The 23388-nt window shown below is 47.6% G+C and overlaps 6 non-coding genes across 6 annotated transcripts; 3 read left to right on the top strand and 3 right to left on the bottom strand.

Annotated features, from left to right (window-relative positions):
• Window positions 1-1051: 1051 nt before the first annotated feature.
• TRNAD-GUC (transfer RNA aspartic acid (anticodon GUC)) lies at window positions 1052-1123 on the bottom strand. The gene has a single exon. It is a non-coding gene; the product is annotated as a tRNA-Asp (tRNA).
• Window positions 1124-2924: 1801 nt separating this feature from the next.
• Window positions 2925-2996, bottom strand: TRNAD-GUC (transfer RNA aspartic acid (anticodon GUC)). The gene has a single exon. It is a non-coding gene; the product is annotated as a tRNA-Asp (tRNA).
• Window positions 2997-9557: 6561 nt separating this feature from the next.
• On the top strand, window positions 9558-9629 carry TRNAD-GUC (transfer RNA aspartic acid (anticodon GUC)). Its single transcript has one exon. It is a non-coding gene; the product is annotated as a tRNA-Asp (tRNA).
• Window positions 9630-13671: 4042 nt separating this feature from the next.
• Window positions 13672-13743, top strand: TRNAD-GUC (transfer RNA aspartic acid (anticodon GUC)). The gene has a single exon. It is a non-coding gene; the product is annotated as a tRNA-Asp (tRNA).
• Window positions 13744-17144: 3401 nt separating this feature from the next.
• On the top strand, window positions 17145-17216 carry TRNAD-GUC (transfer RNA aspartic acid (anticodon GUC)). Its single transcript has one exon. It is a non-coding gene; the product is annotated as a tRNA-Asp (tRNA).
• A 4411-nt stretch (window positions 17217-21627) lies between these two features.
• TRNAD-GUC (transfer RNA aspartic acid (anticodon GUC)) lies at window positions 21628-21699 on the bottom strand. Its single transcript has one exon. It is a non-coding gene; the product is annotated as a tRNA-Asp (tRNA).
• Window positions 21700-23388: the final 1689 nt, after the last annotated feature.

Raw genomic sequence — 23388 nt, 5'->3', positions numbered from 1 at the left:
ACTGGCAACTGCTACTAGCGAAGGTGTCGGCTTCGCGGCTACATTCGGCGCCATCCGGCTCGTTGCTATCGGCTTTATAAGGTTTTGCCGACTTCTAGTATCCAGCAAGGCTTCAACTTCCATTTCATTGGCTTGGGTCTTCATTTTCTCGCCCTTGATGCTCTTCACTCCCATCACAAAGGTTGTCCCAGTTTCTCAGGCATCCTTCCACCCCGTGCATTTAGCTTCTATGTGGCCTTGCCTGTCACATTTCGTGCGTTTAGCCTCACAATATCCTATGAAGAGACGAAGGCTAAGCAGCTGATCCTGGTGTTGTGATGGCATGGCGCGTCATCAGTTCCAGCTGTCTCTGTAACCCTTCCTCCAATGTGCAAACCGCTCCACACCCACGGCCGGTGCGTCACGATGCAGGAGCATCGACGTCAACATGCTGGAGCCCTTCTGGAGGCCGATGAGCAAGACTGACGCTGAGAGACGACACATGGTTCCAGCATAGCAGGGCTGTCGCCCCACACGTCAAGGATGGCCCTGGCCAGGCCTTGTGTGCACCTCGAAGAGCGCATCATCGACCGAAAGACGGACAACCGGTAGCTGGGTCACGCTCCGGAGCCGGGCGGTCGTGACCGGTCAGCATTGGGTACTCGAGCGGCGGCCTTTCTTGAACACTAGGTACGTCATTGGCGGGCACTACACCGGAATAGTGCTGTTCACTCTCTCCGTGTCCGATGCCGTCCGTCTGTCCAACTGCCTCGGTACAGCCGCTCAGCTGTAATGTTTAAGGCAGTGAGAGTCGGTGAACCTCACAGCAGGTGATGCCGTGCCCACCTACGTAGGTGCGCAGGACCGTCCGCGCTACGTGCCACGGCCAGAAAAAGCTTTCTGCACTTGAAAAACGTCCACCTATAGCGTATGCTGCAAACGCCGCAATCAATGCGCTTCACACAATGAAGGCCACCAACCAACTGTGGCCATGGTGTTGATAGAATTCGCTTGAACCGACGACGGTACCCTGTCTTGTGGAGGATAACCTTATCTTTTCCTGAAGAAAACCCTCCCCGTCGGGGAATCGAACCCCGGTCTCCCGCGTGACAGGCGGGGATACTCACCACTATACTAACGAGGAGTAATATAGCGTTTGCCATACCCTCAGTCGACCGGATTGCTATAGCCGCAGAAACAGTGATAATGCTCGAAAGAAGCGTGACACGATGTGCGGCATCCTTCCTTGGCGTCATTAATGTTACATCTCTCAAGGGGCCCAAGCTTAAGTCAAACAGCAACAAAACTGCTGTGGTCAACAGCAGGGGCCAGCATTCTTTCGCACATGTTCAGGAACTTTATTTAGAAATAGCACCTGGATCATTCACTCCCATCTACCCTTCTCGGGGAGTACTCCACTCGGTCTACCCACTCAAACCCGTTTTACCTGTACAAAATCTTTCCTGCACAGCGAACCGGTGATGTCTGTCTCGCCCCGCCGCTAGACCATGTCCAGAGCATGTCCAGTTTGTGACAGTTTCCTTGATCATTTCCATTCGTCGAGTGATTGCGGAACTCCGGCTTGTTGTGAGATAAGTATTGGAAAGTTTTCCGATCCTTGTTAGTACAATGGTGAGCATCCCCGCCTGCCACGTGGGAGACCGGGGTTCTATTCCCCGACGGAGAGGGCATTAAGCGGTCGCATCGACAGTTCCGCCACTAGACGAGGTCGATCGCGCGCCGTTTGTCTCCCTGCATCCACGTTTCAGCAGGTTTTCTGGAGGCGTGCTGGAAGTTATACGAAGAGTGTACTTTACACAATGAAAACCACCAACCAGCTGTGGTCATGGTGTAGAAAGAATTGTTATGAACCGACGGGGACGTGCACGTTCCCGTTGACACGGGTTCCAAGCCTGGGTGCGAGTTGTCTACCCTGTCTTGCGGGGGACACACTCGTCTTCTGAATAAAATCATTCCCGTTGGGGAACCGAACCCCGGTCTCCCGCGTGACAGGCGGGGATACTCACAACCATACTAACGAGGAGCGCGTCCCCGCACACGGCGCCAGCCACGGAGGAGATTGCAGGGCTGTGCGCAAAACGACGGCAAATTGACGCACAGTCCTTCCAACACACGAGGGCAGAGGCGCCAGCCTACTGCTTACTCGCGGACTCCAGGGCTGGAATCTCAGCCACCGGTGCAAGATGGAAAATGGTGCCATTTTGGGCATTAGTGCCAACGGACGCGAGCGAGCGAATTAACCCGGGCGACCTCTCTGCACGCGTCTTCACTGTGGTATCTACGCTGGTAAGTTATACCAAGCCGGATTAAAGTGCTTATGTAAATGGTGCTTTCAGATGCTCCCGGATAGCTCGCAAAACATGTGCACGATGCGGCTTTGGCGGCTTCCAACATGAGACCGGTTCAAGCAAGAGACTGCGGACCTCTGACCCGGTCCCTAGCGCGGCACACGAATACTCTTTACAACGCCATCAAATAAATCTATGTGGCATTGAACGGGTAGGTTGCTTTGTGGAAATGGTTTTCAGAAAATCCCATACACCGAGAGCATTCTTGGGATTGCGACGCTGCGTGTTGTAAGCGAAACTGAACACATGATTTCTGCCAGGCCTTTGAATTCTAGTGAATTAATAATGTCATGCATGGTAAAAAAAAATAGGCTGCAAAAGGCGTTGGCCCCATTCCATTCAAATTTCCCATCCATCCATCCACAAGAAGATACCATCTTGTGCTCGAAAGGCGCGGGATAGATGCTAATAGTGTACCCACCGGTCGATTTAGTACAGCCAATTCGCTGATGATGCTTCAACATGATGACCGATGTCAAGGTCAAAGATGAGAAATGACCCAATGGAGCTATGGCGTCCGCTGACAGCCCAGTGCTGAACCAATCTTTTAATCTCTGGATGCAAATGCTCAAAACCCTCCCCGTCGGGGAATCGAACCCCGGTCTCCCGCGTGACAGGCGGGGATACTCACCACTATACTAACGAGGAGTGAGGACGGGTATAACCTGTCCTCAGTGCTATAAACAAACGTCTTACAATAAACAGACAAGTAAACGTCTTGCCGCACTCCTTAAACCAATAGCTATACTTCGTTGGAGGCAAATGTGACACAGTGGACACACTCGTATCACACCCTTGTTTAGCACCATCCACATTGCCGTGCTAAGTAGCAGACATTAAGCAGCTCCCAAAGCGAGGCTGCTTTTCGCACAACGTGGGACGGTTATTCCCATTGAAGAACGTCATTTTGATTAGCCTTTGGTTGACGTTCGCAACATATACCACATGGCCGGGCATAATCCAAGCGTACGCCACGTGCCTAGAAACAGACGAGGCGAGGGTGTGGCTGTCCCACCAGTGATGTGAGACTGACAGGTGGGGCAGCGATGCCAAGGTCAGAGCCGCCAGACCACGGCGACGTGAGTGACTGACTAGCTCATAGCCTAGAACCATGACCCAATGCGATGCACCAACCGCTGCCGTTTGGGAAGGCCCGACCCAGAAGCGTAGTTAGGTGTTCTATATTATTTTGGCCGAACGTCTTGACTAGTCGCTTCTACTTAAGCGAGCCACCCGCCGACTACCATTCGTACTTTATTCCGGGGTCGGAGCTCTCACTTGTCCCGTCGCTGAGACCTGACAACGTTGACAGGCTTAACTCTGCACACTCGCTTCACCGTGGGTCGACGCCGATGACGTCCGTCACACTGCGGTCTGATGTGCCTGCTCTTCACCTTCTCTGGTTTTACCGTCCGCAGACGGCTTGACTGGCTGATGGCCAGAAAACGTCCGAGAAACAAGTGCTGCCGGGCTGCCTGTAGCGTGATACCATGATATTATAAAAACCCGTGTAAAAGGGCTTATAATTGAGCGCAAGAAGTGTGACTGTGTGCGTTCGATTGCTCTGGTCTAGTGATATCACCTGACGGTACTACACACTTGTGCTATTCCATTTCTTTGGTCGACTCCCCGACAACGTCTCACTTACTGCTGTCTGATTACCTCCTCTGGAAAGAGTGATATGTGACACTAATGGTAAATGACAAAGCTTATACGTAAAACTGTACCCAGTTGTGATTATTGCCACAAAAACTGATATGTTCTTTAACTGTAAGTGATATTACTTTTACGGAAATTTTGTCCGTCAGTAATTTTGCTCCTCGGTCAAGCCTCAACCAAAACACACACACACACACACACACACACACACACACACACACACACACACACACACACACACACATACAAACGGGGGGAGCACTCGGATGGGCGAAAAAAACAGCCCACTCCATGGTGTTGGTACACTAGCGTTGCTACCAATAATGACATTAACACGTTTAAGAGTAAGCAGGAAAAGCGGCCAAACCTGCCCCAAAATTCATAAAACGAGGTTTGCTCCGAATGTGAGACTGCTCACTACCATAGGTGGGATAGAGTGAGCCCCTGACCGATGACTCGTATAAGGCTTTAGTGTCTTCACATGACAGAACTTCAAAACTTTTGCTCGTTATTGAGATTCTGCTACCAAACTACAGCCTTTACTTAAACGCCAGGGACGATATCTTATCAAAAGTAACTTAATGTACTAAACACAGCATTTTTGTGCATCTGCACCACAAACTTTTAAATGCAGAATTATCCAGGAGCGGCTCCCCGATTATTATCGACTCATATCATGCAAATTGCTTCTACACCCCTGCTAGGTGTCCATGCGTCTTACGCTCCGCGGCTGGGTAATACCACTTGAATCAATGTTCCGTTCGCGTAGAGGTTGCATACGTTTTGCAGTAGAAATCGTGACGGATAGATTTTTACAAACAATATTTTTGTCGTGTAGCAATAATGCCGTTACAAGCACTTACGCTAGAAATAACTACCGTATATAGGTAATGACTGCATACGATTTTGTTTTAAAAGTAATGACGCGTGTCAATTTCATTTGTTATGCTTTGTTCATTCAAATGCTCTGAGTGCCAATTTCATGATGGCTTACGATCGCAATGATTTTCATTCTGCCGAAAAAAATAACATTGATGCCGCAATACTTCTCCAAAGGTTTTACCTTAAAGGGAGTGTTCCGCATGTATATGAGGTTTTGAAGTGGAATAGCCATCTTGTAGACCTTTTGGTTCAGCTCACAACCCTGCCATTCTTAAGAGCTAAAGCTCTTTAGTTTCTGAGCTACACGCTCACGAAAGTGGGGAACGTATTTCGGGGAAAGTATTGTGATGTTAGGTTGGCATTCATGACGTCATAATAACGTCATTCAAATCCTGCCATTTCACACGCCATGCAGCGATGACGGCCGAGAAAAATATGCTGGTCGAGTCGCTCATACCTAGCGTTCGTGGGCACGATTTCCAGATATAACGGCTGTCAATTGATTCCCAAGCAGTGTTGTGGAAGGCACGATGACGTAGTCAAACAATGACATGTCGAAAGTTGTTAAGTGCATTTGCGATAAAGGTTATTCGCATAAATAAAACAGTAGTAATAACCTTATTCCTTAGAGAAAAACCGGGTAAATATCTCCATTCTCCTGGTTTTTTCTCCGAGGAGTCAGGCTATTACTTCTGTCTTATCAATGACGTGTCGAGTAGCATTTTTCGTGAACAGAGAAACCGTGTTGTCTAGAGCAGTCTTTTCTTGTTAAAAGTATACCAGTAGTTATAAGTGAGCTTTTTCCATCAAACCAGACGTTTCCTTCAGGACCTTCAAATGTGAACCATCCCCCCTAAAACAGCCTGAATGGGAATTGGGCACCATACATATGGCGCTACTTTCATCATGAGGGAATTTTAGCCCACGTTGTTAGGATTGAAAGCCAAGCCTACGCTTTAATATTTCAAGTGCTCGTAATGGGTTAGGCTCTAAAGCAGCTTTTTAAATCTTAACTTCTGCTCGTTGAAGGAAAAACGAACTCGGAAACTTCTCGGACACGTTCGAGCTCTTCCACAACCTCATTGATGTTCCCCCATCCCAAAACTGCGTGAATTTGCAAACAGCGAATGTGTCCGAACACATACCATCGGCCTATGGAACTCCATGCAACCAAGACTGGTAATGTATTCGCAGCGCACCAAGACTGTTCTATTCTACGTGGTGTCATGTAGAACCTTTGTCCGATGTGTTTGCAGCGCGACACCTTTCCTTTGTAAATATTTGCAACTTTCATGACAGCAATTGCGCATGCCAAGAAACTAAGGTGTTCTTTACAAGTACTGTGCATGCTCTTCACAATGGAAGCTGCAAATTATGGTGTTTGCATGCACAGGCATATGTTGATCATCCGTGGCTGCTCTTGAACACGTAGAGTGACCTGTTAATGGCTGAGTATATTGCGCCATCTCTCATTTCCTCACTCCGATCTAGCCCTTGTGGCGGACAAAAATTATGCGCACCCGGCAAACATTCTACGGGACATCACATAAAATCGTTCTCGCTATGAACACCAATGGGCGCAAAAGGTATCAGTTGTATGACGTTGACAATATATTTAGACAGAATCTTTGCCGTCCGGGTCAGTGCGAATACACCCCAGACTGCTTTAACAAACCATCGACCTCGAGTTGAGTATGGTCCTCACGCCGAGCGTACACACTGGACAGAGGAGACCTTTTAACCTTTCTTTACGAAACCCTTTCCGTTGAGGAATCGGACCCCCGGTCTCCCGCACTGCAAGCAGATTTACCCCTATGTCTGCAGAATAACTCATCTCTGATGAGTAATGCATTATTGCATACTAGCCGGCGAATAATTTTCATTGATAGTTTACTACTCAGTCACGGTTATTGAATAATGGTAATGGATCTTCTCGGGATTAAATTGCATATACTACTCAGATTCGTAAATTTTATGGAGTGAGGCGCTTGTTTCTTTCAGTGAAGCCGTTTCACTACTACGCTACTCCAGGACCGCGAGCACGCCATTGGTGCTCTCCTCTCGGAAGAGTATCTGCCTCCCAGCCACATGTGGATGAGAGCAGGCAACAATGCGCCATTACCCATAGTCTCTCGATCTTTCGCGTTATCTTAAGCCTACCCCTGGCTCACGTGTAAGTTTACCGCGCGAAACTGCGTGGTCCTGTTTTAGGTCGCCATTTTGTGCGCTGTGGGAGTGATTCCTAGACGAAGCGGGCGCTTTGAGAATACGTTTCATGAGTTACTGAGACCGCGATCGTTACTCTTCCCGCACATCCTGAAGTGCGTCAGAAGCGGCGTCCCATGTAATATGAGCAAGCCCAGGAAAGCCACGCACAACCTGATGTTCTGGTCTTGCACACGCACTGAAAGCTTATTTACCCTGCGCTGGCGGCTAAACCTGTCAGCTGCAGGTTCTGTGAAGAGTGACACACAAACGCTGTGAACTCTCATGCCATGGGTGTAGTTACGCCTCCACTGGAAGTCAAGAACCTACTCTCAGGTGCTGCCCATCTACGTTACTCCCGTCATGGAGGTTTACCCATTTCATTTACACTGATGGCAGCAGTTACTCTTGGCGTTAATCATAACTGGAAGGGTAACCCATGAGTGAAACCCATGAAACTACGGCTCATGAATGGCATTGGTGCAGATGTCGACATGCCAGTTTATATGCTGTCACCTTTGTACGCACGAAAAGTAGCCAACAGCCGTTTGCACCCTGGAAGACTTGTATTTGTAACACCTGCGCTTTAACTCAACATGTTTCACTGTGTGTGTCACAACATGTGTCAACTCAGTGTTTTGACATAGTTTGTAAGCACCTCCTAAATTTTTTAAAAGACACAAAATTATGGCGACAGGGCCAGAAGTTTTTAAATAGCTGGAAGCTATATAGCATGACTTAAACATGAGTGTTCCTAACAAAACCCAACGCACTCGGGTTTTGTTGCTGGCTTCTGCCACTTACTACCACTGCCAGTTCGCGTGCACCAGACCGTGCAACTATTCCTCACCAAACCTCGTCAGCGAGGAGCACCAAGTAAACTCCCTCATACCCATTTTGTTTTACCACCGAGGAATTTCGGGAAACATTGGGCATGGCCACAACTCGGTCAGAATTGGGTATGACCATATCGATTCGACAGGCAGCGTACTTGTCTACACATATATTTTGTTGTTGAAGGAACGCTGAGCGTGGAATTGCTGACAGTTTTATTAAGCGACACCTTCCATTGCATTTTACCCTCCTGCAGAAAAGAAGATCCACCAATCTAACCCTGCCATGGTTTCAAATCACCCCACGTCGATGTACTCTTACTATGTTGCTCCCGTTATATCCAAAGATTCCCTTCAACAACCCTGTTGTTGATCCTGTACAGATTTAGACTTCAGTGAAATCCCGCCGTAGTCTTTTCAATTAAAACGTCAACCCATCTACTAAAAATATTCGGAGAAACCCGTATGTGATCATATTTTTTGCTGCTCGCCTCACTCGAATCGTTAGGTGACACTAAATTTTTCGTAAATATCTATGTATATGCTTGAAAATGAGTAAATGTCTTACGTCCTAAACTGGCTTGAAAGACCTGCTTGAAAAGTTCTAATTGAAAATAGGTCCGATGCATTCCATCTGGTCGCGTCTGTTCCAGTTTGGTTTCGTCCGGGCATCCGGGCTGTGAATGTCATGCAAAAGAACACGGATTTGGTAAGGATCCCGTGACGTAATAATTCATGCTAACCCACGGCTGCATCACACCACCATCACACCAGTCAGTATCAGCTTTCACGCTGGCCTTGGCCGTAGAATGCAGCCGCACACGCTGAATTTTTGTCTTTGAGTTTTTTGTTGAATCATGGATATGAATTTGGATATAATTTGAATTCATTAAGTTATGGATATGACTTTCAATTTCTTAAGCTAAGAGTGTTACTTTGTAGGTAGGACAGCTTCATGTGGGCTACACGGTTATAAAAATCCATTGTTATGGCTTCTTGTGCGAGACATGTTTCGACACCGGCAATGTAATGTTTTCAAGCGGCACCTGTTGATATGATAACTCAATGTCTCGTCACACCTTGTCAAATGCTGCGATGTCGCTCCAAATTTTACCCTGCCCATCAGCTAGTCAGTCACTCGCGTCACCGTGCTCTGACAGCCCTGGCCTTGGCTTCACTGCCGCACCTTTCAGTCCTTCGTCACTGGTTTGCTGGCCCGATCCTCTCACCGCGGTGCCCATAAACCCTGGCCGCATTATATGAGCAGCAGCAACGGCGGCACATTTCACCCTGTGGCGTAAGACAGGTCTGCGCCATACACATACCTGGGCGTGTACCAGGATTATACTGCCTGTTGTATACTGTGTCTGTTTCAAGCGTTCGGCAGCGACTGATCGAAAGTGCGCTGTTGTTTTGCAATGGCAATGAGTGGCCTCCGTGGTGCGAAGAGCACTCTTGTCTGGGGAGCTGTTTAGCCTCTGCTGTTAACCAAAGTGGTTTTATCGCTGATTGATTTTGGTCTGGTCCCATGGCACGTGGTAACACCAGTAGTTCCAAATAAGGATGCCCCACGACCACGACACGGTTACTATAGTCCGGCTGATTGTGGGTATGATTCACCTCGGATCGCTCCTCGTTAGTATAGTGGTGAGTATCCCCGCCTGTCACGCGGGAGACCGGGGTTCGATTCCCCGACGGGGAGGCTTTTCTAGAGGAAGGACTGTTGACACAGAGGTGATCTGTGGTGCGTATCCCCGCCTATCAGACAGGGTACCGGGGTACGATTTCCCGATGGGTTGGACTTGATAAGGATCGTTTTAATATCGTTCAGAAAGGTCGTTTTTCCTCTGTTCAATGTGTATGTTCGTCGTTGCGTCCATTCCTATTTCGAGGTAGATGAGTTGTGTATGGCTTCTAGCCCGGGCTGTATCGAGCTCTTATGGTCGCTGGCGTACGATTGGAAGTCATCGGTGTTGTGAATGGGCGTGCCGCAAATGTGTCTGAATTCCTTTTACATTGAACCGGCTGACAATACGGGCGAACAATCTTCTTTTAGGTTCAACCAATGCAGAACTCATTAGATGTCTGCCTCTGCGCTTTGCACTCAGTCTCTAACAAAACGGACGTTTTACACAAAACGGCATTCCTCACAAAACGGAAGACATTTGGCGCGTTTTGTAACAGGTTGAAGACAAAACGTGGTGGCAAATATTGCATGGAATCCGAATTGCGGGGGGAGAGGGCTTCAAAGCAGATTTTTATATTCGAATTTTTTCACTCTAGAAAAACGAACTCCAACATAATTTGATACGTCCGAACAATTCCACCTCATGGACGGTTTACTCATCCCAAAACAGCACGGATTCGCAACGCCGACTAGTTCTGAACGTACACCAACGACCGCAGGAGCTCAACACGGTCGGGATTTGAAGCCCCACGCAAGCCATCGACCTCGAAATGAGGATGAACGCTACGATGTACATCTACATTGGAAAGTTAAGCCCGTCCTACCTTTGCAAGCCCCCCACCCGTCAGGGAACTGAACCCCGGTCTCACGCGTGACATGCGGGGATACTCACCACTCAACTCGCGAGCAATGGTCCATGCCAACCATACACACAATCGACCGAACTGCCATAGTCACTGAAACAATGACGATGCTCGAGGACAACGCAAAACGTTGTGCGGCACGCTCATTATTTTCCCAGTATTACGAAGCTAGGAGAGCTCGCTCATTGGCTGTACGGCTCAACCTCTGGCGTCATGATCGGTATGGACGAGTCCATTTCGCACACGAGGGAGTGTTGAAGGCGGCGTCTCACAGTCTTTCGGCCCTTGTCTCTCTTCGCCGGCAGGGAGCTATTCAAGGCATTTTCATTTGGCGTCAGGGGTCTTAAAACTCTCCGCGAACCCTGCCTCCAGCATAAACAAGCCCGCTCATACCACCATTTTTATTCGAGTACCCCCGAGTAACATATGGTCTCATAATTTTTCAAAACACCACAATTTCACGGAAAACAGGTGATGCATAGGTTGATAGATATCTGGTTGGCAATCTAGCAGTGCCCGACCTTTAATTCTTCAATGTTTGCAGTGAAAGCCCGGCAGGGAATTCCAGTGCTCGTTGAGCCAATTTACATGCATACATGTATGCACGCCAATGAGTGATCTCTCACAGCTGCCTAGTACTGGAAACAATAATGACGCTTGCGGCGACTGCAGGCAGATAGATGCACATGCAGGGCAGGTGCACGGCTCGCCTAGATAGGGCTGGTGCTGGTCAAAAGGCCTGTAGCCTATGGGACAGGGTCTGTGGGTCAAGTGAGATCCGTTTACGCTTCTCTGTGGACAAGTTGGCGATTTACGCAGCGTTCTCGAGATGAGCTTCTCCGTGTGTGCGCGGCCAGAGCCATGCGCAGGACTTTAGACCCATCCTCCTCGTCAGGGTGCTTTGTAGCTGTTTTTCTTATCACGACGCTCTTGATTACAATTTGGACAATTGCCTTCGCTTGGTACCTACACAAGGTTTCCCTCCAGTTAACCATACTTCTGCCGTCATGTGTTATGGAGTTCTGATAGGATGTGGATGACGTTTGAATTAACCATGTATGCGTCACAGCCCGAATTGTTTTCTGACCATTTCTGGGATTCAAACTAGGGTTTATGATGCGGTGCAGTGCCCTACCAACTACAAAAACTGGAAAGGGCGCTTGCCGTCAGTTGGCTCTCAATCGATGCTATGGAAATTACGATGATTGAACCAAACATGACGAATTGAGGAGTATCTTTAGGAAGCGGATAAATTGTGTTGTCTAGATTAGTCTTCTGTGCCTAAAAGTATGCCAATTGTTACAGGTTAACTTATTTCATCATAGTTGATGCTTACTTCAATATCTTCAAACGTGGAACATTCCCCTTCAGTCGCGCCATTCGAGGTGGGGTACATGCTATCCCCTCGACATAAACATGTACATATTAAAACGGCGGGCGTTGGTGCACCGCTGACCTCAATATCCTCCCGGATTTTCGTTTTTTTACATTTCAACTTTAAAGCTCGGATATTGTCAGGTCACCAACCAGGTAACCTCTGTGTCACCGTTTTTTTTTAACCGGAAATGTCGATAAAGCGCAAAATTACGAAAGCACATAAGTCTCAAGGGTATTTCATTAAAAATCATGGCATGAGTGAGCTTGTTATTGTTTGAGGCCAAGCACGCTTAGAGCGTTAGATCTCCGCGCCAAATGGCAACGCCGTCGATGGCTCTCCGCCGATGACAAGAGACGTTAAAGGGCCGAAAACCGGAAGGGACACCGCCTCCAAAATTCCCCCAACGTGCGCAGTGGACTCGTCCAAACGATCATGCCGTCAGCTGTTGAGCAGCACAGCTAATAGACATGCTCTTCTTACAGCTTCCTAGTCTGGAAAAGAGTGATGACGCGTACGACATCCTAATTTGAAACCATTGATGTTATCACGCGCAATGACACCAAGCCGAAATCAAACGGCGATGAAACTGTTTTGGTCACCCCCCAGAAGATAAACAGCCCCCAAGGCAAGGCTGCTATACTCATCACGCAAACCTTTCATTGCCAATGTAAAACGGCGTCAATCAAGCGTCCCCGGACGCCCGCAAAATACACCGCAGAATGAAATGCGCTGTTGCTGCTGCTCATATATCGCAACCAGGGTTATTAGAGCGCCGCGGTGAGAACACCGGGCTTTTAAAACAGTTACAGTTTAGTAACAGTAACAGTTTAGCAATGACAGGCAATGCCAAGGTCAGGGCTGTCAGACCACGGTGACGTGAGTGACTGACTAGCTGATGGGCAGGGGAAAATGTGGAGCGACATCGATCCGTTTGAGAAAGTGGCAAGAGTTGACAGGGAGGTCTGACGGAGTGAGGTGGGAGAAGCAACGATAACATCATTTGAAGTGGAGGTGAGATTTCTGTCGCACAATTTCAGGGACTCGGTGTTAAGATGTTAAACTCGGATAAAGAAAACCTGATCGTTGTTGGTAAGGTTAGCAGCGATGTCGCTCCTCGTTAGTATAGTGTTGAGTGTCCCCGCCTGTCACGCGGGAGACAGGGGTTCGATTCCCCGACGGGAGGGTTTTGTGAAGGAAGAAAAGGTTCCTTCTCTGGGGTGCGTATGCCTTTGGTTGAATGGCATATGCTGAGAGGCAACGTTAATTGGCAAAGCGAGGCAAGCTCAGATGGCATTCGAGATCAATCCAGCTCTAATGTCGCATCCGGCTGTCTGGTGAGTTCCGCCTTTCAGCCCGTTATTGGTGGAACAGCCGTTCATCATGCCACGGTGCTCTGAAAACTATGGCCACTTGCGTTGTATGAGAACCAACACCAGATATTTCCACTCTTACCACGCTGGGCTTCGCCGTGTCTGCATCTTGACGTCCTCCTGAATTGCCTCACCATGTGGCATGCCGTGGAAGCGCCCGACAATGACTAGTTGAAAAGCCAGCGGCGTTTTCCATCGTGAATGTACGGTTCACGTGTTGCGGAAAGCAAACTCGCCGTAAGAGTTGTTAAAACTCTGCTATAGAACGGAACAGCTTTGTTGCTGTTTGATTTTGGCTGAGGCCCATTGAGCATGTTGACGTTGATGGTTCCAAATAAGGATGGCACCAAAGCATACCTAGTTTGTCACATTTTCCTGGTGCGTTGTCGTTTGTTGAGTGATTACGGCAGCCTGGTCAGTTGGAGGGAAGGTGAGGTTTGTATCACTCCTCGTTAGTATAGTGGTGAGTATCCCCGCCTGTCACGCGGGAGACCGGGGTTCGATTCCCCGACGGGGAGGCTTTTGAGCAGTCGCTTCCCGAGATGCGGTCCCGGTCACGATCGTACGCGGACCGTAAACCTCCCTCGGTCTGCTCCGGTGTCACATCAGTGCCGCGGCAAAAGACTCCTACCGTCAGATGTCCGCTTCATGCGGAATTACTTCTACCGAAAACCAACTAAACTCTGCTTTTCTTATTGACCGGGCTGCCGTAGTCACTCAACCGACGGCATCGCACCAAGAAAATGTGACAAACTGGACATGCTTCAGTGCCATTCCTATTTGCAACCATCAATCATATCACGCTCAATGGGCCTCAGCCAGCCTCAGCCTCAGCCTCAGCCAAAGTCAAACAGCAGTAAAGGTGTTTCGTTCAACAGCAAAGTTTAAACAACTCTTAAAGCGAGTTTGCTTTTCGCACCACGTGCACCGAACATTCACAATGGAAAACCTGCTACCCTTTCAATTAGTCATTGCCGGACGCTTCCAAGGCATGCTACATAGTAAGGCGATTCAGGAGTGCGTCAAGATGCGCACAAGGTGAAGACCAGGTTAGCTTCATATCACGGGGTGAAAATATCTGTTGTTGGTACTCATATAACACGAGCGACAAGAGTTTTCAGAGCAACGTGGCGTGGTGAACGGCTGTTCCACCAGTAAAGAACTGAGAGGCAGGGCTCTCCAGATAGTCGGCCACCATAGAAGACCGGCACTAATCACGACTGTCATGCGAACTTGCGGTACCTTGCCGATTAGCGTCACGTCCCAGCAGACGTGCAGACCTAACCACAAGCATAGGCATGCCATATAATAGACCTTTTCTACCTTTACATGCTCAAAGCAAACGCGAACCGTTGTGCGGCATTCGTCATTATTTTTCCAGTATTTCGAAACTAAGCGACACCGCTCATTGGCTGTACGGTTCAACCTATGACGTCATGATCAGCGTGGACGAGTCCATTTCGCACAGATTGGGGAATTTTGGAGGCGGTGTCACATGTTCATTTGGCGTCGGGGATCTTCAGACTCTCAGCGCGTTCCTCTCCCTCCAACAACAACAAACCCGCTCATGCCATAATTTCTAGTCAAGTATAATTGTGTATTATGTATCCTCGTAATTTTGCGATTCATCAACATTCCGCGAGAAATAGGCGATGCATAGGTTGATAAACCTCTGGTTGGCAGCCTGCCACTAGCCGACTTTAGTCTTTAAATGTCTGCCCTGAAGGTCGGCATGGTATTGTAATGCTCGGTGCGCCAACGCTCGCATTCTAGTGTTCCATGTTCTGTCGATGGTGGTTGCATCAAACCTATATACAACGGTGGGGTTTAAGTCACGATATCCAAGCACGAGTCTACACTTTTGGTAGGAACTCAACGTGCATGCATGTATGCATGCCAATGAGTGAGCTCTCACAGCTACCCAGCATTGTAAAAAATAATGACTCTCGCGGCGACTGAAACGGATGAATGTACATGCAGGGCAGGTGCACGGTTCATCTAGATAGGGCTGGTGTTCGTTACAGAGGCTGTCGGTCGTTTTTCTCAGCACGACCCTCTTGAACACACTTCGAACAATTGGGTTTACCTGATGCGTGAGAACTGATAAATTTTGCATGGCTTCCATCGCTTACAACATTTTACACAATTTTCGAAAAACCTAGTTTTTCGACACGTTTCACCACTTCATAAGTTGATATCACGTAACATAATCATTATTATTCCGCTACCGCCGTCAGTTGTTACGGAGTCCTGATAAGAAACAGATGATGTTGGACTTAGCTACGTACGCGTCAAAGCCCTAATTATTTTCTTTCCGTTGCCTGCGACCCAAAGCAGGGTGTTATGATGCATTCTACCATTCTATCAACTAAACAAGGAAAGGACTTAGACAGTCACTCTGCTCTCAATCCATGTTATGAAAGGTGTACCCGTCCAAGCGATCATGCCGTCAGTGGTTGAGCCACGCAGCCAATAAGCGATATCTGATAGCTTTCTAGTACGGGGAAAATGATGACGCGGGCGACATCCTTATTTGGAGCTCTTGATGTCACCATGCACAATAGGTCCAAGTCAAAATCAAACAGCGACAAAACTGCTTTGGCTAGCAGCAGAGGTTAAACAGATCCCAAGGCAAGACTGCTTTTCACATCACGTACACCTTCCATTCCCATTGTAAAACCACGGCGCCTGTTCTGTCAAGCATTGCCGGACGCCTCCAAGATACATTGCATAGGCATAGCATGATGACAGCATAATTCAGGGATACGCCCAGATGCGTGTCAGGCGCAGACTAATCTTTAGACACCGCTGTGTGCAATGTGCTGCTGCTACTGCTGATACAACGCGGCCAGGGTTGTCAGGGCACCGCTGCAAGAGGATCGGGCTATCAAGCCAGTGACGTAGAAAGGCGGGACAGTAATGCCAAGGTCAGAGCTGTCAGACCACGGTGACGTGAGTGACTGACTAACTGATGGGCAGGGAGAAATTTGGAGCGACAATGAATCATTTGACAGAGTGTGACAACAGTTGACAGAGAGGTTTGACGGAGCGTGGCGAAGGAAGCAAGGATATGCTCATTTGTTATCGTGGCGAGATATCTGCCGCACATTTTCAGGGATTCGGTGTAAAGATGATACCTGTTCGTTGTCAGTAAGTTTGGGTATAGTACCGCTTCTCGTTAGTATAGTGGTGAGTATCCCCGCCTGTCACGCGGGAGACCCGGGTTCGATTCCCCGACGGGGAGGATTTCGTGAATGCAGGGAAAGCTAATTCTCTGGAGCGCCTGTGTCTTAAATTGAACGACATATGCTGAGAGGTGACATTAATCGGCAAGGCGAGGCAAGCTCGAAGGACATTCGTGGTTGTTGTTGTTGAAGCATATCCCGTTTGTTGTTGTTGAACACTTTACTGTTGTGTTCGACTGTCTGGCGAGTTCCGCCTTTCAGTCCGTTACTGGTGGAACGGCCGTTTGTGATGCCACGGTGCTCTGTAAACTATGGTCGCTCGCGTTATATGAGTACCAACACCAGATATTTTCCCTCCGTGATGTCCAACTAACCTGGCCTTCGCCGCATCTGCACCTTGACGTACTCCTGAATCGCCTTACTACGTGGTATATGTTGCAAGCGTCCGGCAATGACTAGTTGAAAAGGCGGCGGCGTTTTTCATCGTGAATGTACTGTCTGCATGATGCGGAAGGCAAACCCACTTTGGGAGCTGTTTAACCTCTGCTGTTAAGTGAAACAGGTTTACTGCTGTGTGATTTTGGCTGAGGCCCGTTGAGCATGTTAACGTTGATGGTTCCAAATAGGGATGGCACCGAAGCATATCCAGTTTATCACCTTTTTCTGGAGCGTCGCCGTTGGCTGAGTGACTACGGCAGCCCGGTCAGTTGCAGGGAAGGCTGGGCGCGCATCACTCCTCGTTAGTATAGTGGTGAGTATCCCCGCCTGTCACGCGGGAGACCGGGGTTCGATTCCCCGACGGGGAGGGTTTTGAGCAGTCGCTTCCAGAGACGCGGTCACCGGTTGCGATCGTACGCGGCCCGCGTAAACCTCCCTTGGTCTGCTCCGGTGTCATATCGGTGCCACGGCAAGAACTCCTACCGACAGTTGTGAACTTCGAGTGGCATTGCCTGTACTGAAAAGTTCTTTAGTATTTGCTTTTACGCGGCATTACATCTTCTGAAAAAATACTTTTAAACCACATGTGTGTTACACAACAAAATGTATGCTTGAAAGCATGCACCCGTCATTATTTCTACTCTAAAATCGTATGCAGTCTTTACTCATACGCTGCTCTACTTCATTTTACTGATGCGACATTACTTCTACTGCAAAACCAACCCAATGTAATGAATACACTATCTTTTGTATCGTCACCATAACCTTGAATGCAGCATTGCCCAGGCGCGGCTCCCTCCTATTCTGCATCTTGTTCGCACCGCCATGCTAGGTGTCCACGCATTTTACACTCGAGGGCTAAGCACTGGCACTGGAAGTAATACCGCGTACACGCCAAAATTGTAAACATTTTGAAGCAGAACTGATGGCGGATATGGCAGTTGAAGTGTTGGTTGCATTGTACCAATGACGCGTGGAAGCATTCGCAGAGGAAATGCCGTCGCACATTAGTAACGACCACATAAGGTTTTGCGGTAAAAATGATAACAGGCATAATTTTCGTGGGGCATAAGTTTTATCGCGTAGCACTTCCATTGCATGTGAGCAGCATTGGCAGTTGAAATCATGCCGTGGCACTCTTGTCGGTGGGTTTTTTGCTGCAGCACGAATGCCTCATGAAACCATGCGTTCCTTCCAACAAATATGTACTCAACGCGTCGCCAAAGAAAGCTCTGTGTGTTAATTGCATAATGACTCACGGTGACATAACGTCCACTCTGCGAAAAACTAATATTTATTTTGCAACATTTCTGCCAAGTATGTGCCTTTATACAGGCCGAATGGGCAGTGAACACCATATTGCGGTACTTTCATTATGAAAGTATTTTAGCCCAGATTGTTAGGACCGAAGGCAAATAATAAATTTCGATATTCCATGTGCTTTGAATCGGTTAAGCTCCAAAGCAGTTTTTGGAATATTGTGTTTTGCCCACGAAAGGAAAATTCATTTAGAAAACATTTCAGACACATCCGAACTCTTTCACAACCTCATGGATGTTACCCCGTCCCAAAACTGCACGCATTCGCTAACAGCGAATGCTTCCGAGCAGACACCATCGACCCATGGAACATCATGCAACAAAGACTGGAAATGTATTCGCGGCGCACCAAGAATGCTCTATTCTACGTGGTGCCAAAAAGAATCTTTGCCGGATGTGTTTGCAGCGCGACACCTCTCCTTTGGAAATATTTGCAAATGGCGTGACAACAATTCCGCACGCAAAGAAACTAAGATATTCGTTATAGGTACTATGCGTACCCTTAAAAATAAAAACTGTAAATTATTGTGTTTGAATGCATACATATTTTCACCACATATGGTTGCTCTTGAGCACGTAGAGCGACCTGTTTATGACTGAATACGTTGCGCCATCTCTGCCTCACTTTGGTCTTGTGCTAGTCGCGGGAAAAAAATTTGTTCGTCTGTCAAAGATTCTACGGTACATTACGTAGAATATTTTCCCTTAGGAACACCAAAAGGCGCAAAAGCATGGTATGTATGACGTCAACGGCATTCACATATAGATAGTTTGATGTCCAGGTCGCTGAGAATACACGTTGCATGCGTATACAAACCATCGATCTGGAGTTGAGGATGGATGCTGCGCCAAGCATGTTCGCTGTACAGAGGAGATCAGTCACATCTGCACAAAACTCGCCCATCCGGGAATCGAACCGAGGTCTCCCGCCTGACAGGCGGGGATACTCACCACCGCACAAACGAGGAGTAATGTCAATCACGACCTTACTTACAACGAGCCGGACTAACGCAGTCACCCAATCGAAGAAGGTGCTTGAGTAAAAAGTGACGCTGGTTTGCCGGTTCCCTGTGCGAGGAGGATTTTATACAGGTAGGTCGGGTCCGTAGGGCCAGTTCGTTGTCGATAGGTCGTTGGTGTATGCTCGAATGTGTTTGCTGTTTCCAAATTTGTGCTGTTTTGGAATCGGGGAAGGCCAATGAGGCTGTTGAAGAGCTCAGGCGTATCTGACACGTCTTAGAATACGTTCTTCCTTCAGCAATCAGACCGTAAAATTTCGAAAAGTGCTTTGGGGCCTAACCGATAAAGGGAACATGAAATATTCAAGCTTCCTCTTGGTCTTTGATCCTAACTATATGGGTTCCAATACTTTCACAAGAAAGTAGCGCGATATGGCGCCCACCACCCATTCTGCCTGTGATCGAAGCACAAACTTGACAGACATGATGAAGCATAAACGCTATTCTTCGGCAGAGTGAATGGTATTGTGATCGTGAGTCATCATTCAATTGACGTGCAGAGCCTTAGTTGACAACGCATTAAGCGCATACTTTTTGAAGAAGCAGACGGTTCCATGACATTCATGCCTCAGCAAAATACCTACCGACAACGTGCCGCTGCATTACTTCAGCTGCCAATGTTCATACATGACATAAGTGCTACGCGATAAAACTTTTGACCCACGAATTTTCGCGGTTTGCTATTTCTACTGCAAAGTATTATATAATCATTATCTATATCCGAAGTTATTTCCACTGCAAATATTTACGCACAACAATTGTGCCACACGGCCAAAAGTTTGGGTCTAAAAAAAATCATACGTGTTATTACTTCCGCTGCAAAACGTATACATCTCTGCGTTTTTCAGCAGAAGTATACGCAACGCTACTTCTTGTGCCAACACGTAGCAGTAAAGTGCAAAATGCGTGGACACATAGCAAAGGTGAAAGAAGAACTTCAAGGATAGGAGGGCCCCGCACCCGGGCAATTCCGTATTTAAAAGTTTGTGGTGCCGATACCAAAAATGGTGAACTCATTACGTCGAGTACTCTTGTCGATTTGTCGTATTTCGCGTTTAAGTAAATGCTGTAGAAATCTCGATTGATGAGTTAAAAATATTAATAACAAGTGCAAACTTTTAAATCATTATTTTTGTCGTCAAGACCTCAAGGCCTTGCGTGAGTTATTGCAGCAGAAGAAATATCGCGTTCTGGTGAAACTAGACCACGAGTGTAGCTACATTTTCAGTCAGGTGCTGACTGTACACCTCGTGTATGGTGATAAGTTAAGTGTCACATTCGGAGAAAGCATCGTTTTATGTATTTTGGGACAGGTTTAGTCGCTTTCCTTGCTTGCCCAAAACTTTTTGCAGCACTTCACCACTCCACCAGACGTCTTATTTAGTAGAGAACATTTGCCTAAAATTATTGCCCATGTGGATATGTCGATTGCAATATTTGTAACAGCACTTATGCATCAATACCATGGAGTGGACACCTCTAGTTTTTATTGCTCGTCCAAGCACTTCCACGCGTTTGCTCCTTTCGTTTTTAGGTGTATGTGCCTTTTGTGAGGCTTCAGCCATGAGTAAAAGTAATTGGTACAAATGGTGAAATATGGCCTGTGTGGTAAAGCACAAATGTCGCCTGCAAATATTGCCAGCGTAAGTAACATCGCTTACAACTAAAGACAACATAAGTTTTGCAGAAGACATCACAACTGGTGTCAGCTTTTAGGTCTCAGCTTTGTCGTGAAGCACTGATGTCACACATAATCGTTTGTAGTAGATGTGATGTCATGTATCATCAACTAACGTAACAGAAATTACGAGTGCCTAGATTTTTTGCAGCATACGTTTCGTCGTGTAGCACTCATGTGTATGAGTTTTTGCAGCAAAAGTAATGTCGCATATAAGTACGGGCTACATAAGCCTAAGCTGCAGAAGTAATGACGTGATGTCGTGTAGGCATTATCGCAGTAGACACAACGACGCCTAGAAGTGAAGAATGCATACGTTTTTGCTGTAGAAGTAATGACGGTTATGTGCTTTTACAGTATACGCATTGTCGTGAAGCACTCATGTTGCGTATGAGGTCTTGCACTCGAAGTAATGTCTCATCAGTAAAGTAAAATATAGTAAGGTAAGTTATAAATAAAGGCTATATACCTATCTGAACAAATTATGACGGGCACACGCTTTTGAAGCGTAAGTTTTTAACATAACAATTATGCCATTTACAAACATATTTCAAACAAACGATGTCCCGTACAATTAAGGAACATAGACGTTTTCGGTAGAAGTAATGACATGAAGTGAAGCGAAGTGACATGAAGTGGACATCTGTTTGGTAAGAGTTTTTGCCGTGGCGCTTATGTGACACCGGGGCAGACCGAGGTATGTGCGCGGTCCTTGCTCGATGGCGACGAATGAACGCGTCTCGGGAAGCGACTGCTCAAAATCCTCCCCGTCGGGGAATCGAACCCCGGTCTCCCGCGTGACAGGCGGGGATACTCACCACTATACTAACGAGGAGTGACATGTGCCCAACCTTCCCTACAACCAGTGTGGTAGAATTGCCGATTTTGAGTAATTCCTCCTCATAGATATAGCTCCCGAAAGGCAGTAAAAAGGCATGTTGCCGAAATCTCAACCTAACTATATCTCGATTCTCCTGTTTTTTTTCCGAGGAGAAAGGCTACAACTACTACTACTACTGTCTTAAAAGCCCGATTCCCCACCGCAGTGTTCTAAAAATCCAGGCCGCGTTATTTGAGCGGCAGCGGCAGCACATTTCATCCCGTGATATAAGACTGGTCTACATCTTATACGCATTTACGCATACCCCTGGATTGTCCCCTCTACATGCCATGTCGCATATTGTGCTATTTACAGGTGTCCGGCAATGGCTAATTTGACGGGCGCTGTAGTTTTACAATGGGAATGGAAGGTCTGCGTGGGGTGAAGAGCAGTCTTGCCTTGGAAGCTGTTTAACCTCTGCTTTTTTTCCTACGCCGCTGCTGATAAAAGCAGTTTAATTGCTGTTTGATTTTGGCTTGGTCCTATTGCGCATGGTACCAGCAATGGTTCCAAATAAGGATGCCGCGCGCATCATCATTTCTCCTGTAATGAAAGCTATGACAGCCCGCTCATTGCCTGTTCGGCTCAACTACTGACGGCATGATCGCTTGGACGAGTCCACTGCGCACATTGGGGAAATGTTGGAGGCATAATTTCACCGGCTTTCGACCCTTTGACGCCTCCCTTCGTCGGCGAGGAACCATTAACGACGCCGTCTTTTGGCGCCAGGATCTAAGGCTCTCAGCGTGATTGGTTTCAAGCACTAACAAGCTGGCTTTTGCCAATATTTCTGATCAAATACCCTTGAAAGTCATGTGCCTTCATAATTTTGCGATTTATCGACATTTCCTGTCAAAATACGTCATGCATAGGTTGTTTGGTTCGTGAAAGACAGTACCTTAGCTTTAAAACTGAATCGCTCGCAATGAAATGAAATTGCCGCAAGGAGCTCAGTGTCTTCTCACACTGTCAGCTAGCCAATCCCCTATGTCACCGCCATCTGACAGCCATGACCTTGGCATCACTGTCCCGCCTTTCAGTGCTATGCCACTGGTTTGACAGCCCGATCCTCTCACCGTGGTGCTCTGAAAACTCTGGCCGCGTTATATGAGCAGCAACAGCAACAGCAGCACATTTCACCCTGCAGTGTTATACTGGTCTGCGCCTTGCGCGCATCTGGGCGCACAACTGGATTATCCTGTCATGTCGTTTACTGTACAGTTTGCTAGCGTCCGGCAATGACTGAAAGTGCGTTGTCGTTTCACAACGAGAATGAACATTCAACGCGTTGCGAAAAGCAGTCTTGCCTTGGGAGCTGGTGTGCCTCCGCCGTCGACCAAAGCTGTTGTATCGCTCTTCGCGATAGTTTGGTTTCATTGAGCGTGGTAATATTGATGACAACAAATAAGGATGCAAACAACCACGACACATCTTCATCGAGTATTGGCATCGCTTCAGTGACTACGGTGGTCCGGTCTATTGTGGGTAAGGTGTAGTGCAGAACACCCCTCGTTAGTATAGTGGTGAGTATCCCCGCCTGTCACTCGGGAGACCGAGGTTCGATTCCCCGACGGGGAGTTTTGTACAGGAGGAACTGTGCCACTTCTTTGGTAAGTATCCCCGCATGTCACGAAGGAGACCGGG

The sequence above is a fragment of the Pollicipes pollicipes genome, unplaced genomic scaffold (assembly GCF_011947565.3).
Source record: "Pollicipes pollicipes isolate AB1234 unplaced genomic scaffold, Ppol_2.1 Scaffold_4002;HRSCAF=4701_pilon_pilon_pilon, whole genome shotgun sequence".
NCBI classification, from domain to species: domain Eukaryota; kingdom Metazoa; phylum Arthropoda; class Thecostraca; order Pollicipedomorpha; family Pollicipedidae; genus Pollicipes; species Pollicipes pollicipes.
This window is presented reverse-complemented; position numbering and strand designations above follow the sequence as displayed.